Consider the following 16,111-nt stretch of genomic DNA (forward strand, 5'->3'; position numbering starts at 1 on the left):
GTAGCCCCATTTGATGTGTCTGAACTTGGACATACTCTGAAACGTGTTCCTGAGCTGAGGCTCAATGACCACGGTTTTGCTGAAATCATAAACGCCAGGTTTCTCCAAGGGATACAAAAATGTATTCCTAGTTCAGCAGATGCTGGTCATCCTAGTGCTTCTTCAATAATACACACAGCATTTCCCCTAAAAGTCCTGTCTGTCTTGAGTTACAGCCCCAGTTCTTTTCTAGAAATTATTTTCATTGCAAAAACATGATGCAGTGGCGTCGTTGGCAAGCGCCACCATTGATGTGTTACTGTAAGCTCTTCTCCCATCATTGTTATTATTACAAAAACCAAAATAAAGTTTGAAATAATAATGTTTACTGTTAATTCAGCATTTGTAGCTCCTCTGAATAGCAGAAGCATAAGTTGGTAGCAAAAAGAAATCTACCAAAAGTTTAAAAGTAGTGAGGTCAAACTCTTGCTAAATGAACATGCTAAAACTGCAATACAACAGTGATATTTCAAAATTTCTTCCATTCCCCATGTCACAAGAGTACTAGAAAGATGCACATAACAAGGAAAAGAATAAATACTTACAAATACACAAGAAAATCAGCCCCAGCTCCCAGAAATCACTGGTAAGTTGCTTTTGAATTCATGAAACTGACCTGAAAATATAAAAGGAAAAAAAAAAAAAGTTGAAACAAAAGAAAACCCAGAACTGATAAATGTTGCTTTTTTATTGTTATGAAATAGTTACCATTTTTAACCATGAACCGCATGAAACAGAACACAAGACTGTTGTCACACTTTCGGCCAAGTAATTTACACAGAATTTGTTTCCAGGAAGCCAATACCAAGAGAAACAATTATTTCATTGTTCTGCATCTCACACCATAGCAACCCAGTCCATTATGGCTTCTAAGAACTGTCATAAATGCAAGCATGGTTATCTTTTAATAAGGAAAATAACTGTGAGGGGGTTTCTGGCTTGGAGATTTTTCTTTTTTTATGTTCTCAAGTGTTACAGGACACTTATTACTTCTTTTTTTTTTTAATTTAAGTACTTTGTTAACAGCATTTTGCAGCTTACCTGGTGTAAAATTATTGTTTAGGTCATTTAATTGGAGCCCATCTAAGGCAAAACTTACACAAAGAAGAAAGACTAACAATTTTGTTCTCTTATGGTCTAGATTCCAGTCAGAAGCTTAGCCTAAGTACAATGCAGTCACTATAAGGCATGATTAAATCCAACATTCTTTTTCCTGCATACCCCTCAGTTCTAGTTGGAAAGGTAACAGATGCAACTCAAACCCACAGAGCTCGCCTTATAAAATTCTTTAACTAGCACAATGACTCACTTTATGCCTCTAAATATCCATGGTTTCCTCTCTCCAGAACCCCCATGCATTAGAAGGTAGTTCAGTAGTTTATTTTTATTGTTTGGTCTACATACAGCACATTTTTAGTTCTTAGCAAAACAAAGAAACTTTGTTGCACAGCCCTTGTTTTCTTTCCAAAATGTGAGGATGGATATGGGTAACATTAAACTGAAAATAGTAATGGAGCCTGGGCAACTAGTTTAGGTCAAAACCTTTTTGTTCTCTGGGAGCTATCTGATTAATTTGCAGTTCATAAAACAGTGGGTGTAAGCTCAGTTTAAAAACATGTAACTATATTTAAAGATGAAATTGTCATTTTTCTTAGCCCCCAGTAATCTTTAAGAAACACCTTCCCACAACATTTCTGTATCCTAAAGTGCACCAGCCAGTACTGCGCAGTGCCTAGAGACAAGGAGAGAATACCAAACTTATCTTGATGCAGAATATCCTCCTTATTTCATACACCCACCCTGAAGTGCATATTATTCATTCCAACCAAGCCCTCCCCCATCCTGAAAGTACACATTTAATTGTGTCTTCTCTCCTGTAATACCAACAGAGAGTCAACAAATCTCATTTGCTCTATCAATGCAGTGTTGTTATTATATATTTTAAAAGCAAGTCTGAATCTCATTATCAGCTGATTTATGCCATTAGTGTGCTTTGGAGCCACCAATTAAACAAGGACAGTGGTTCATAAGGTCAGAGTTAATTAATCTGAAAGTATAAATACACTTTAATGCACACCACCTCATGTTGAGAATTTAGGAACAAAGCACCAAACTTTTATTCTGGGCAAGCAGTTAGGGGGAAAGGTTAATCATACAACATTTTAAACTCAGCTTTAGCACTCTGGTAATCTACCAGGGAGAAAGTTCAGGTTGGTAAAAAAATCCTGCAGAACAATAGGTATGTGAAGCCTTAATTCTTAGAGTGCAAGTGAGGGAGAAGGCTGCAGAGGGCTGGCTGAGCCCAGTGATCCCCAGCCAATGTGGGCTTGTGGCTCAGATAACACCCCAGAACTGCGAACCAGCTGCAGGCTTATCCATTATGGAGCTGGGCAGGGTGGGGGAAAAAAGCCCAGCCCTGAAGAGCCTGGTCTGTTCAAAATGGACTCATCAGAGCTGAGGTGTCTGTTGCATTCAGCAGCCTGTACAAAACCAACTTTTCCTTCAACCATTTTCGCTTAAAAATTTAATAAAATAGTGCAGTCCAGGAAGGGTTCAGTAACACTCATGGTCTACCAACACAAGCAGAGTGCAAGGAAAATGCTGAAAAGAGGCTAATCTACCAGAAAGTTATTCACAGTGACATTTCAGGTATGAGATATCTAGAGTTTACATGGAAGAAAATACATTTTCCTTACTCATTTTACCTTGCACAGTTCTCTGCCCGAAAGAAAGAAAATATAGCTAACACACAGACACATGAACCATATGACCTAATTAGACTGAGTGGTTGCTAAATACTTTTTTCTTCTCTTACACCTGTATTCCTCTATTCTACAGTTGTCATCACTTTTATTATTTTTAGATGTCCAAGTACTTTCTCTTAAACTGAAAATAAACCCTAGTTTCTTTTCCACATAAAAAAGAAGAAAAGAAAAAGGAAACTTTCTGTCCATGAAATACTAACATCGCAACATTAATAAAAAATTATTCTATTAGCTCAAACCATTTACATTTTCACTTAAAAAGTCTTAAGTTGAACTCCAAGTGACCACACGGGTGAAGATCTGTTGTATAAATATATACAAAGACAAAATTTTCTTTAAAGTATTCTGTAGTTTGAATTTATACAAATCCCACCAGAAATTTCACTCAGATATTTTGCAGTTGAAATGCTTTCAAAGATTCTGAATACCTGCAATTTCTGCATGTTTAGAAGATTGCTACCATCCTTATTAAAGACTTTTCCTCCCAATGCCAATATGAAAGGGGGGAAATAAAACTGTAAGAGCAACTTACACTCTGATTTCAGGCACCTTTGCTAAAGAATTACTAAAGGTAACTACTTCTCATTGACCTAAGAATAATACACAGCCATCCAACAGTTCAACAGAATCCTTCAAATAACCCAATTTTCAAACAGCTAAGCCTTGGCTTGTCTTGCAAGCACATATTGACACCAGCACTGAAAATAAAATGGATTATGAACATCACTAAATGACAACAGGACCCTGTTTACCCTATGAGTTATGAACCAAAGAAAATTCCATTAAAAGCCAAATATCAGTTATAAAATAGTCATCTTTTCACCCTTAATAATTCTCATAGGTCTCAGTCTTCAGAAAAAAAAAAATCATCAGTTTTGAAAAGAAGAAAAAATATATACTTATTTTAAAAAATCCTTAATTAAAATATTCTGATTTTTCTAAGATAGGGCCTCTACAGGTAGCCTGTATTTTCTGTGCACAGTCACCAGTGAGTGTGAAGGAAGCCTGGAAGCAAAAAATGGAAGCAGTCATTTAGTAAAAAGCATGGCATCATGTTATATCATTTGAGAATGTGGCCTATCATTGTGGGCTGCTGGGACTAGAATATGTATCATTTAAAAGCTGTTAAAAAACTATTTTCAGAATTATAGCATAATGTGAAATGAGAAAAAGGAATAATATAGAAATGAAACTACACATTTAGGGCCTGAATCACACAGCAATTTCACACCCTTAAATGTGCAATATTTCACAATTAAAGCATCATTAATGATGTGTGTCTAGACACAATCACAAAAATGAAGGGGGCAGTAGGCTGATTGTAATGAAAACCTTTGAACTGGATTTCTAAAAATCTTCCTTTATTCAGGTAAAGGATATTTATTCAAGATGGTTCAATGAAAAATATTTTACTTACACACAGAACATTCTTCATATGTGATCATTTTGAAACAGGAAAGCAAATGCAGTAATTAACCACTACCAGCATATTCCTGCTAGCTTCCCTTTGTTTCACCCCTGTTCAAACACTCAGGGATTGTATTTTATTGCCTTTGCTGTCTTCTTTCTCAAAATCTTTGCTCTTCTTCATTCTTTGCATAGCCAAAAAAAAAAAAAAAAAAGAAAGAAAAGAAACCCAAACCAATAAGCAAACAAAAAACCAAAAAACCCAACCAAACCTAAGTAACTACAACATTGTTTCCCTATCACTTTGCATTTTAAAGCAGTCCCTCTGTGGTGATTTCCATTTGGATTTTTGTTCTCCCTAACAGAGATTGCAGTGATCCATGAAAGAAGGAATCAGAGCACACCACCTGTTCCACAAGTGGTCATTTTAAAACACACATTGCATCATAGGGAGGTAAGAGCCACACCACAGCACATACAGTGTGAAAATCGCTCTCCAAAACTCTGTACTCAGCTGCTGCTTTTGTTACAGATTTTCTGCTCAACCTTCATCAGAAGTTGCCTTGTGCTCCCCAGTCCTAATATACAAAAGGGAGCCAGTATTTCTTCCCTCTGTAGCAGTGGTGCTTTACAATTCCACACCCCAGAAGCCGTGATGTCATTATTACAGAAATGAGGCTCAAAAGAAGTACCTAAAATAGGCTGCATCTCCACAGCTTTGCAGGGAGATATGAGCTCACTCTGCCCACACTTGGAGATGACTGGCCACAAACCCACTCTAATCCAGTTTAGCTCTGGTTAGCACTTACGTAAACTACACGACTTCCAGTTTAGAGCAACCTCACATCTGCCTACAAAAAACATGTCAACAAACACATACAGTGATGGTGTTTCTGTAAACTACCTCTTTAAAAAAGGAACCCCATAAACATCACCACTTTTGCCAAACTGCACAGACAGCGGTTCCCTGTCTTTCCCAAAAGGGTGTCACTCGGTAGTGGCACATTATATATAATACACAATTATATAATTGGCTATAAAGTCTCCTTATCATCTCTTCTTTAACAAATAATTGTGTTATTGTGTAAATGTCTTCAACAGGCAGTTCAGGAAGGTTTATCTGCTGTCTGCTTGCAGATCTGTAAAGCACCCAATCATTACAGGACATGAGCATAGAATACAAAATATAGGTAGAATCACTTCATAAACTAGCATCAGCTACGTTGTGAAGCCTAAAAGGGATTTTCACAAAAAAAGGTATTTCATATCTCCAACAACTAATTTAAATGCATTATTACATCTACCACTAAAATTACACTTGAAAACACCAAAAACATCTAATTTACCATGCAGATGAAAGCAATGCCTAAATATGCATTTATTGCTTCATATAAGAGGCAGGGTGCTAGCGTTCCAGATCTGATAAGCTCTGTGTGCATACTTTCGAGCAGATAAGAACCACAAGACATACACCACGCTGCTTGGAAGGCCGAGGGGAGAGGAGGAACTCCAGTTATAACTCATCGGCTGCAGACAGCACAAGCCTCCTCTGTTGCCCGGGGAAAGGTGGTAAACGCTGCTGGCTGCCTGCTCCCACATCAAGGGACTCAGATTTCCCTGGAGTTCCTGCAGCAGCCCACTGCCACTCACACGGTGTGCTGGGACACAAAAAGCACCTCTGAACTGCCGGCGAGCTGCACGGCGCTTTCACAGCCACAGGCCGGGGCGTTCCTGATCCACGGCACTGCATGCAAGGAAACAGAGGGAGCTTTCACAACAGGCCTGTTTCTGTGGCATCTCCATGTGCCCATCCATGTGCTGAAGGCACTGCCAGGTCAGTTAAGCCCTGAGTGAAAAGTTACAGCATTACAAGAAGTACGAGCGGGATTCCAAACACAAGAAACCCTTGGTGTTAGAAGGATGGTGCTGTTGGAAGAATGCAACAAGTACAGAGAGAGCTTTACAGCTGATCCAAACTGCACTTCCAGAGTTACCCTCCCCACCTGCAGAAGCCATGGGCTGCAGAGGACTTGGCCTGGAAGTGACACAAGGGTCACTGTGCAGGGAGTCACTTTTGTCACACCCTAGTGGAAATCACACAAAGACCGAAAGGATGGTGTTGGCATTGACCTGCATTACAATATTTGGCCTGTTTTTTTCCTCTTCCCTCTCTCCCCCCCTGGGCCTCAACTATCCTCTCACCAGGTGGAATGATATCTTTTTAATCTCTTCCTATGGGTGTACAGGGACTTGCAACAACAGCAGGGTCTCCTGGCACGACTGTAATCCAGTCTCATAAGGGTTCTCTGGATGCAGCTTTAACACAAAATAATAACATTTTGGTTCTTTATATAATACTACCTTTATGCAACAATACACATACCAGGAACTGTTAGCTTACTACTTGGATGTAATTTTTCTTGCCAAATTGTACTAAAATTAACAATACTTTCAGGAGTTTTTTGGCTCCAGTTATCTTTTGAATACATAATGCATCAGGTTCCCTTCCCTTTCATATGCAGACCAATGTTTAAAATTATTTTGCTGAAAAATTGACTTACTATGTTTAAAAGAGGATATGCTCTTTCAGCTCAGTCATATGACTGAAAACAAGTCATACTCTTTATTTTATAAAGAGTATAAAATATTATTCAAACTGTAATTCACCATGCAGTTAATTCTCTTTAATTAGCTTCATGAGCTCTGGATTGGACCAAAATGAAATTCAGTTACACAACAGAATGGAATTGCATTGATTTGTGATGCAAATCAACTGTCTATATTTACAGCTATCTATTTATCCTCCATTTTTTGTATCTATTACCTATACATATTTTTATATTTTATATATAACTGGTGACCTCTTCTGAGCAAAAAGAAAAGGTCTTTCTGGAAAGGAAAATAAAAACAAATTCCGCGACTGCATTTTCCTTGCTCAACGAAGCATCAAGAATTATGTAGAGTTGAGAACATGTAGAGTTGAAACTTAGATAACTTGGGAGGCTTTGAGTTACTTAGCATCCCTCAGTGCCTGATGCTGTCTCACTCAGGCCACACAAAGAGTTTAGGATAAATCTTCATCAGATTCTTTCATTGCACTTTGACTTAACCACCTACTCAACTGTGCTTGAGCTACATTTACCAGATGCAAACTCCTTGGTACAATTTTTTTTTATAGTGTAACACCTACATATGCATAGACAAGGCTTGGAATAGTAACAGGAAACTAAAGCCCTTGAGCAAAGATATATTATATATATCTATACATGTGAGGGGGGCAGGGGGAGTGGTAATTCTGAAAGCCCAGTTTTACCATTTTACAAGAGTTAAAAATGGTAAGATAGCTGAAATGTTGAGCTGATATTTTAGAGATATCAACAATAATACTAGTGCATGTGAACACATCTCCATATTTAAAATTCCAGCATAATTATCCCATATAGCACATGGATTTGATGTTTCCCTGACAATTGGAGGCTCAACCTGCCCTGTGGTGTATTTAAACAAAAACAACAACAAAACAAAGCAAACAAAAAAACAAACAAAAAAAAAAGAGATTGGAGAGATTGCTGGTTTCAATTACATTTAAAAAAAAAGGAGGAAAACAGAATGGAAAAAGGGAAAAGATAAAAAGGAGATGTCAGCTGCACAAAAACTAACAATTTTTCTGACACATCTATTTTGTAATATTACAATATAGTTGTGCCATTTGTTCCCATTGAAATTAATATTAATCCAGACAAAATATTGGGGTTCTCTGTTGGAGAGTCCCATGTAACTGAAGCTAAGAGTTTTCAAAGCTAGTTAAGTAGGACATAAAAATCAATTAGAAGGCCTTAAGAATGTCTGCCTTCAGGTCTACTTCCCTGGATTCCCTGAGGGACAAAACCTCCTTACTACATATCACAGAGTTTTCTTCCCTGAAACCCTGAAACATAATAATTATAGCTAAAATCTGTTTTTTCAGTTAGTCGTACTCTAACTTCCCCTCTCAGCTCCCATTTTTGAAATTCATTTATCCTGACACTATAATCAGAGAAAAGGAAAACCAGGTGCTCTAATTTTCATTGTACTTTGGAAAAATAAGTTAGTAACATTTCTTTCTTCCAGGATCCATTCAGTTAGGATCCCACCTTACAGGTGCATCCTCTGTGGGAAAACTGTTCCCAGGTATGTGCCCCAGCAAGGATATTGCTTTGTATTCTGCCTAAAGGACCCTTTTATTTGTGATTATCTACAATTATCAGCCCTGAAGATAATTAACTCTTGCCTGCTGGACAAATAGATCGCACCAAAAAAAAAAAAAAAAAATGAATCACATCATCTCATCAAGCCCTCAAAATAAAAACCTTTTGGCCTCCTTTCAGTGTCTCCTAAAGGATGACTACTTCATTAGTTAAAAAAGCAAGAAAAAATTGTGCTAATTAAGAGTACACTTTGAAACAGAAATTTGCCTTCAATGGTAAAACTATCAGTTTGGCAACACTCCACCTTTTGGAGACTTTACCAGGTGTAGCCCTAGTTTCCCTGGATTTTTCACTTATGACATCTCTGTCAAAATCTGAATTGAAATTTTTGACAAATACTTGTTGCCTATCATCTAAAGATTTGGACTTCCTATTTTTTCTGCAAAATTCACCTCTGGAAGATATTTTAAAACCAGAACTATGTTCACCACACATAGAAATTCTTGCAGGCAACACTGCCCATCAAAAAAATTAAATGATGACCCCTTACTCCAGTTTAAGCCCAGTCCTGGGTATTGAAGTCAAAGAGGTTAAAATGCTAAAACTCTATTTTCTATCAGTCCAAAAAGATGAGGTTTTTGTTCATTGCCTGGTTTTTGTACTGTTTATAGGACTCATATATTAGTAAACTCAGAGTCAGAGTTATCCTGCGCTTTAGGACACAATGTCTCAAGCCACAAATTTAAAGGCAGGTTTGGGGGCAAGGTTGAGTTTCTCATGTGCTGAACATTATTTAGATAGTCATAGTCTCTTTAGGTAGTCATATAAAACCATATCTCCAGGCATTTACCAGCATTGCTTGACACGTCTGAGCCCCAGGCTATCTGCACCTGCCCTCAGCAAGATACTGACAGGCAGCAATGAAAAGCTGATGGCTAGAGGGGTGGTTAGTAGGTGTTTTGCATGTGATATTTCAAAAATGTAAGTAGAATACTGATCTTACTTTAAAAAAAAGAAAAGAAAAAAAAAGAATTCGCAATCAAGAAGTTGGCAAACCGAAAAGTTTCACCAAATTAACTCATCAGCCTGACATGTCTCATTACAAGATCTTATCACCGCCTTAACTAAACAAAAGAAAGGAAGGAAGAAAAGAAAAATATACAGAGAATAACTTATATTTCTCTAAAAAGAAAGTTCTGTAGGAAGTACTTGTGCTATATGAAGCTGCTATAGAATTTTAGGGTGGCGTTTTATCCATTTTCTTTTTAATGAACACCAGAGTGAACATCGGAGCAACATCCACCAGAAATCATTGGAGCACAAGTCATAACTAATCCCTGGCAGCCATAAAGTATGTAGGTTGTCTTCTTTTTTATTCTTTATTATTATTGTAAAATTTTCTAGTTCTCTATTTTATTTTAACTCAACACATTTTGCTTCCTTGAGCTAGAAATTTCTTTTTCCAGGTGATCCTGCCTTCTTTTTCTGGCAGTTGAACCCATTGGAATGCACTGCAAAGTTAACTACTTATACATAGGTAAACTTAAAAGAAAAATTTCTGGGACATCAAGAAAAGAGAAAATGTAGAAATTCCATTTTCAAGAACCAAGATCATGTTCTTAGAAGATCTTTGACGTTTTTAATCCTTATTCTTCTCTTCCTTTTTCTCCTTTTTCTTCATTAAAGAAACTGTAAAGTACCAGTTGGCGTTCCAATGGTCACATTTACACTTTCAGTTATTTTATTGCTGACTATTCCTTGATTCCAAATAACTTAATCCACTTTTTTTTTCCAACTAAGGGCACGAGGGTGATGCTGCAGGTCACGGTTATGTCCAAGATCCCATTGCTCTCATTGCTGTGTAAATTGCCACAGAGAAACTGAAAAGCCTGCAGTTGTCAAAGGACAGGGATTTTCAAAATATCAGCAGACACACTATGCAGTGTGAATAAATATGGCCCCTCAAAGAAATATAGCAAACCTTAGGAATTCCTCCAAATTCACAGGGAAGTGTGCCTATTTTGGGGACACAGGGTTAAAACCCTCCTGTACTTGTTTTATCACAGAACAACAAATATTTCAATGGATCTGGGATTTTTCCCTTTATTCTTTCTTCCCAAAGAGGTAATTAACCTCTTAGAAATTTCTAAAACCTGACTGAATTATAATTACCTGGCAATTCACTGCAAAATCAGAAATTACTATTGTAAATCACCACAAGAATATATTTTACACCTTTATAACACTTCCTAAAGAAATTTTAAAGTACCTTACAAGATAAATATTTGAAAATACTAGAGTTGGATGACATTTTCCTCTGCACAGAGTGCCAGTATAAAGTTTGTGGAACTTTCAAGCCATAATTTGAAGACCTAGGAACACATTTCTAATTCTGGTTCCCGATAGTTGGTGAAATAACAAGTCAGCTCCTTGAAAATCAGAGAATAAGATTCTACTTAATGAGATGAGAAACAACAGAATCCCAGTCTAAGCCATGTAGAGCTGCAAAACTCAGTAAAAATACTATTAAAATATTTTAAAAGTTTTAAGTTTAAAAAAATTACCTTACTTTCCAAAGTCAGATCAATCCTCTGTGTAACCATGCTGACTCTGATTCCGAGATTAACTCATCACAAGCTGCTGAAGTGCACGTACAAAAATTAACAGACAATTATATAAAAAATTTGCGAGGTGGCTCAATGCCAACAAGACAGTCTCCCATCAATCATATATGATAGTCTTGATATCTCTCCCTACATGGAGAAGCAGCTGTGCTCTGTAGCAAGTCCCAACAATTTTTAAAACCTGATTCCTGCAGACAAAATAAGATGGTCTGAAAACATAACCAGTTAGGCCCTTCTGGTTTTACTTGCTGTTATGTGGCAGAATAAGTTGCAGGATTCTCAAATTCCAGAAAACTGAAATTTTACAGCATTTTGAAGATCCAGTCCTGTCCTACAGAAGTACTTGCATGGTGTGAGTGGTGGCTGTACTTGGTGTCATTAGCTCAAATATTCCTTATCTGAGATGTATTTCAACAAACTGACCCTGTAATCAATGGTGAAATTTTCCATTATTTAAGTGACAATAACAAGCAGAGTTTCAGGCAAAGGTAACAGTACTGCTGTGTAAAAACTGGAAGAAAGTGCTACCATCACTAGGATTCAGCAAACATATACAAATGGAAAAAGAAAAAAAAAAAAAAAAAACACATGCAAAACATTTTATTCAAATACATACAAAGCCCTCTGTGATTACAGCACACAAGTTACTGCTATGCTGCTACCAGCCTTGAATGGAAGGTATTAAAATTAAAAGCCAAATTGTACCACTACAGAAACAAATCAATCAACACTTCCAGCTTGAATGGACTCACTTTATGAAATCAAGCAACATTGCAGGAGTTTGAAAGTGTGCTATGAGATCTGCCATTTAATCTTTTCGTTTCCTTGCTCTAAATGTGGCCTGTCCAAATTCCTCCAATAGGAAAATTTTCTCGAAGAACAGACCACTCTTGAGCCATTTCAGACTAAATGTGGAAAATAAACAACACTGCTATACACCTGAACCCAAAATGTAGGGTATTGATATTGTAGGGCAGTTACACATTAGCAGCACACCATGAAAACTGGGCATGCTGGGAAAATATCAAACCATTCAAACAAAAACAGTATTATTCATAACATGGTTTTTCCACTTTGGAACATAACTTGGCATCCTCTCTATTAGGCCCAAGTATTCTGAGCTTCAGATACTCCTACAAAGAAGCTAAGTGGGTTTTATTCAGCTACGTGCAAAGAAATATAGAGTTATTTCTTTTCTGTCTCTGAAAATAACTTGTCCACTCCAATAAAAAGGATGCTGCTAGAGAGGTTGATAATTAAGCTTTTGGAGTTTGCCATCCATTAAAACTTGATGATCCCACCCAAAGCGCTTCATCATCAGAACCATCTGGTGCTCTTTCTGCACAATTACCAAAATACAGAACATATTTTGACTTGGCACTTGCATTTGGTAGACACTTTAGTCATTTTATAAGCAACAAGGCAGCATCTTGCCAAAGCACGGCCTCAAAAGGAAATTTCAACACACCAGAATCTGACTTCTATCCGAGGAAGTTCTACCAGGGTAGAAAGAAGGAATGTCTTCACCTCAGACTCATGTGCTCACCTTCATGTACAAGATACCTCCTACCAAACTCATTTCTCTGTGTTACCTCTCTATGCTGATTATTCAAAGCATTGTCTAGGCTGTGAGGGGGAAAGTGAAGTGCCTCTAGTTTGGAAATCACTTTTTTTGAAGATTCTAGGCTGTGAAATCAAACTAATGAGCCACCAGAAATCAAATTATTAGAGGTAAATGGAACCAAAGGCACTTGACAATGATACTCTGAAGAACACTACCAAGAATATTTCACATTAGACTCTCCCACCAAATTTTTTTTCAGTCTGCACAAGCTGCAGTAGTATGAGCACAGCTCTAAATGTAGGAAAGCCTGAAAAACAATAGGAGAACTAGGAACACGGACTAATCTTGAATGATACTAGACTTCTTTTTTTGGCTCTTAGTTTCCAAGATTTTCTACAAAAAAGAAAACATGATGAGGACAGGGAACATACTTCCAAAGCATTAATAAGAGTCTTTTGCAGACTGCCTTTAAGTCATCATCTTTTAGTCATCTCTGCCAGAAAAATGTGTATCAGAAGTTGAAAATTTCTGTGCAATAATGATACTGTTCTCAGCTTTCGCTGGACAGCACCCATAGCATGAAAAAACAAAAACCAGAGAACTCAATATTGAATTGATTCTCAAATCTAACAATTTCAGTTACTTTTAGAAATTCTGAGGATAGGTCTACATTTAATGTCCCTCACCTAGAAGCATCCCATAAGCAAGAACACAAAATGATGCAAACCTATTGCAACATATATTCTAAGGAATTTACTTTATCTATTATCCCTGGTGGAAATAATGCTCGTCTCAAAGACTTCTGTTTATTGAATATACAAATTATTAACCTGGTTGGTATCAAAATGATCAACTGCTCCCCAGTTAGTGAAAACATATAAAAAAACCCAACTAAATATATATTTTTAAATAGTGCAGCATAGAAATACATCCCAAATGCCAACTGCAAGTTCCAAAGCAAACAAATAAGTGTTGCACTGCATATGGCATGGAAACCACAAAAATATATGTACTATAAAATACAGGATTTCAAATCCAATGCTCGTACCAGAACATGGATTTGGACCCATCAAAGTATTCACACATATAAATTGGGAAGCTAAAGAAATAGAAATAACAGCTAAAAGGTGAATAATTGACAGGTAAAGGGATAAAAGATTGAATCATTTTACACATAGAGAACTGAACAAAAATTTATGAAAAAAATAGTAAGAAAATTACTTAAGAAATTTAGATTGAAATTAAAGATGCTATTATTGCAAGTAACATTAAGAGGATAGTCCCTCAACAAAACAACATTCTGAAGGAACAATTTCCATGAAATTAAAATAGCAAAATGTGAAAAAAGAGATGCATAAAATATGTAGTAACACAAAAATATATCTGCACAAGAGTGTAAGCGAGAAATTAGAAACAGTCAATTTGGTGAAGAGATCTATGGGTGCACAAGGCAATCTGAGGCATCACAACCACATTCATCCTTATTAGACAAGCCATCAGACAGACAAAATGTAATGTATGAGCAAGAAAATAAACATTTGACTACACAGTGTGTCACCCTCATTGGTGACACTCCAAAGAGTCTATATCTCCCTCTTGGCAAAAACAAACTGCACATTACATCCTTATTTTTATACAGGATCTCGGAGCAGATTTCCTAACATCAGAGATTTAAAAAAACAAATACAGCTTATTTATTTCCCACAGATTTTTTTTCCCATTTAATTTTATCACTGCCAACAATACTGTAACAAGTAGCAAATTGCCATCAAGTCATAGGCCTGTATTTTTTGAGTGCCAGCATGACTTTCTGAAGCCTCTACCAAAAAGTGAAAAGATCAAAAGTATTTACTTTCAGGAAGACTAATCAGATTATTGCCACCTTACAAAAGCATTATGGGGTGTCCCTGTTATTCCAACTATTTCACCACAGCGACGTGTAGCAGCCACAATGTGGTGATAATAATACACCCACCCCAAAAGGATCAATCCAACCAAAATGTACAACAATTAAGAGAGAAATCATTCAACTTACACCTCAGAATCTTGAGCAACTGCTACAACATCAGAAAAAACTGCAGGGGAAAGATGCTGGTGCTTTCAGGCCAGTGGAACTAATATTTTGGTTTAAATTTCACAGCATCTAGAAAAGGCCAAACCCATTAAAGCAGATTCACCAATGTGCTACTTCAGTTTTATTATTTCTCAGAAACAGTGGGGCCTCATTTTCATCGATACACAATAATTAGAGTCTGCATTAAAAAAAGAGACAACCTAATAATCCATCTCACTTGGAAAGTAATATTTATATATATACACAATAGGCCCTTGTTTTACCTATTCTAATAAAACTAGCAGTTTACCACTCATAAAAATGACATATTCTGGCATATTTTTTATGAAAATTCTGTACAAGCAATGACATGAAATAGTAGTAGACTTAATTTCCTTGAACATATCAAGGCTGAGTTTCCAGCTGTAAAAAATGGACATTTTTTGCTAAGCAGATGAGCTCATCATGAGCCCAGTGCATGGTTGTTCCTACAATTATGTTCTAATGCAACTGAGAAGCTGGTGGATATAAACAGAGCAAGATATTTCATCTGGCCCTATTCTTGCCTACCCAAATAGGAACAAGACCAGCAGAGATTTCCCAAGTCCTTCCCATGCACAAATATATTCATTTCTATATGTTTTGGCCTTCAAAACTGTGAATCAGAAACCAGGATCAGACCAGAAATAACTGCAGTCTGCTTTTCACAGAAACACAGTTTTCTTGTTATGCCTTGCTATAGTTATCTATCTTGTAATGTTATTCTTGTCACATCCTAAAAATCTGCATCACTTTTTTTTTTTTTCCACTTTGGGATGAATTCTGCCTTCAGCTGCAGACCAGGAGTCCCCACAGAAGCCACAGTGGTTGCACACTGATGTACCAGGAAAAACAGAACTTGCACTTCCAGCTAATCATCTCCTACGTATTAACAGACTTTCACAGCAATATAATACACACAGTTTATGTCATGATTTCAGAATTAAAAACTAATCACATGTAAAATTGGGCCATTCAAGAAATAAGTGCCAAGTAAGTTTGAATTAGAGCTGGATATGAACCATTTGATGCTTGCACTTGCACCAGTGAACTGGAAAAGCTCAGTAAGCCAGCAAGGCTTAGGTGGAGAAGCTGACACTCCAGCAGAGTCCACAATCCCCTCTCCTTTAAACAATTAAAACAATCCTGCCATTTAATGGCAAGGAACAGGGAAAGAGGAAAAAAGAAATGAAGGACAAGGAAATAAATCCTTAACAGTATAACCCGCAAGAATAATTTTTTTTTCAGGGTCTGGTCAAAAATTATTCCATACTGTTTAATTCTGAATGCAAGTTCCTCCCTGTCCTTGCTCCTGCTAATAATTAATTAGAATACAAAATTATGTGGGACAAAATTATACCTTCACTAAACCTTAAGAAAAAAAAAAGCACAAGTTTGCAAGTAAAAAAAAATTATTTATTCTATTCTAATAT

General features: G+C 36.8%; 1 protein-coding gene across 7 annotated transcripts in view; it reads right to left on the reverse strand.

Moving 5' to 3' along the window:
* Window positions 1-16,111, reverse strand: part of SOX6 (SRY-box transcription factor 6) — a 370,323-nt gene that overhangs the window by 314,722 nt on the left and 39,490 nt on the right. For all 7 annotated transcript variants that reach the window (XM_054275398.1, XM_054275401.1, XM_054275399.1 and 4 more), the window contains exon 2: window positions 585-655. The gene's annotated coding sequence lies outside the window, so the exon portion shown is untranslated. The remainder of the gene's footprint in view (window positions 1-584; window positions 656-16,111) is intronic.

The sequence above is a fragment of the Melozone crissalis genome, unplaced genomic scaffold, assembly GCF_028551555.1.
Source record: "Melozone crissalis strain CALT ecotype California unplaced genomic scaffold, PUWL_Pcris_2 ptg000018l_1, whole genome shotgun sequence".
Classification (NCBI taxonomy): Eukaryota; Metazoa; Chordata; class Aves; order Passeriformes; family Passerellidae; genus Melozone; species Melozone crissalis.